This window comes from Cynara cardunculus (assembly GCF_001531365.2).
Source record: "Cynara cardunculus var. scolymus isolate 2C chromosome LG 13, CcrdV1, whole genome shotgun sequence".
Taxonomy (NCBI): Eukaryota; Viridiplantae; Streptophyta; class Magnoliopsida; order Asterales; family Asteraceae; genus Cynara; species Cynara cardunculus.
The window spans coordinates 22289797-22292339 of NC_037540.1; positions in this window are offsets into that span (position 1 = coordinate 22289797).

Consider the following 2543-nt stretch of genomic DNA (forward strand, 5'->3'; position numbering starts at 1 on the left):
TTGTATTCATCCCCCCTTCTACAAACTGTTTAGTATTCTTGTAGACCCTTTGGGACCAACATGTTGAGATCTTGTGTCATCGACTTCGGGGGATCATGGGAAGAACATTTTCCGTTGATAGAATTCGCCTACAATAATAGTTATCACTCCAGTATCCAAGCGGCACCTTATGAAGTCATATATGGAAGAAAATGTTGAACGCCGTTATGTTGGAATGATGTAGGTGAAAAACAGTTGACAGGTCCCGAAATTGTGCAAGTAACGTCTGAAAAGATTGACCAGATTCGAGCAAAAATCAAAACTTCCCAGGATCGACAGAAAAGCTATGCCAAAACAAACGAAGAAAACCCATTGAATTTAACGTAGGTGACTTTGTAATGTTAAAGGTATCTCCATGGAAGGTGTTATGAGATTTGGGAAGAAAGGTAAGCTTAGTCCAAGGTATATTGGACCATTCAGAATCTGCAAAAGAATTGGACCGGTAGCTTATCAATTGGAATTACCAGAAGAACCCCGCTTAATTCACAACACCTTTCATGTATCAAATCTACGTAAATGTTTGGCAGACTCAAGTTTAGCAATACCACTTCCTGAGATTAAACTTGACAATAAACTGAGTTTTATCGAGACACCAGAGGCAGTAACTGACAGAAAGACCAGAGTATTGAGAAACAAGGAGATCAGTTTAGTAAAAGTGCAGTGCCGTTTTCATAAAGGTTCAAAAGCAACTTGGGAATTAGAATCTGACATTAGAACTCAATATCCGTGGTTATTTGAATAAGTGAATTTCGGGACAGATTTCTTTTAAGGGGGGGAGAATGTTATCACCAGGTTTAAGACAACCTGGGTTGAGGTAATTTATACATGTTTATTATGTRGATTACGTGAAATATGCATATCTAAGTAGAAATGCATGAACTATATATATGTGAAATGTGAACATGATATTGTGCATGCATATATGTGAAAAGATGGCATGATATGTATGTAATTTATACATATATGCATATGGTGTGAAGCATACATGAGGTGGTGCATATTTGTGATAAGATATTATGGTGAAAACATTATTATATTATTTAAAAACTTATACCTTCATGGTTAAGAAATCATGAATTTTATAATGAAAAGCTCACCGCCTAAATTACCTTTATTGGTTAAAGCTTTCACTGCCAAAAAGTTTTATTTTAACAAAACCATCACCGCCTTTGTTAGAAAAATATATAAAGAAGGAAAAAGATAAGATCATACCTTATCTTGATTTTTGGAGAAAAGAACCTTTTTGAAAAAAAGAAAGTGTGTGGCAGTGAAAGAATTCTTGAGAAAGATTAATATACAAAAGTGATTTGAAGATTCTGTGCTAATTAAAGATCTATTATGTGTTTATAATCTGCAGAATATGTGATTATTAAGGTGAGTTTTTTATGATTAAAACTTATATATATATTGTTATATAAACTACTGGGTCTTTATGTTGGTTTTGAAGAAAAGATGGTAAAACTATTTTGATAGTTTAAAGGTGTTATTGTTACATATTTGAGTATTAAAAACTGTTTTGGGAAAGATAAAGAAGGGATTGTTTCTTTAAAACAGTTTTGCAAATGATATCCTGTTTTGAGGATTTAAAAAGGGATATGATGTTTTTGGAAACCATTGAAAGAATAGATTGTTCTTGAGTTTGAAAGGTTTTGATGATAAAACAGTTGGTTGAAAACTATAGAGAATATTCTTTAGAGACGATTGTGATTTTGATCTGTCTTCATTTGAAATTATTCTATAGATTTTATGGATAAAACTATGAATGAGGATTCGATAAGATGGTTGTGACTGCGGTCCTTCATCCAAACTAGTTTATAGATTTTGAAGAAGAAATAAGGGTGACATATCAAGGAGAGGTGTCTTTTGGAATAAGGGTGACATATCAAGGAGAGGTGTCTTTTGGAATAAGGGTGGCATATCAAGGAGAGGTGTACCTTTGGATATAAGGGTGGCAATTGTGTGTGAATATTATAGCTCTTACTATTATGTCTTTTAAGACTACAATAGATTTGAGTCCTTACTTTTTTGTGATTTAAGAACTCAAAGATATTGTTCTTATTAGAAATAATAGTATTGATGTTATTGAGAAAGAAAAAACTTGGCCTATGGCCATTGATATTGGTTAAAAGTGTTTTGGAACAAAATGGTCATTTTTATGAGGAATCAGAGGGGCTCTGGTTGTTTCTTGCAAGGAACCAGAGGGGCTCTGGTTGGTCCTCATTATTGGACCAGAGGATTCTGGTTATTGATTTGAAGAATGAGCAAGTTTTTACTAAATGTACTAATTGGATCAGAGACTCTGTATATATTGATAAGAGCTTCTATGTCAAAATCATATTTTTAGAAGTTTTTAAGAAAATGATTTTATACTTAGAATCTTTTTATGAAAAACAGACCAGAGAGGCTCTGGTTGGCTTACACGTTGAACCAGAAAGGCTCTGGTTGATCATGTCTTTTGAACCAGAAACTCTGGTTAGTTCAACCAGAGGCTCTGGTCGAGGAAC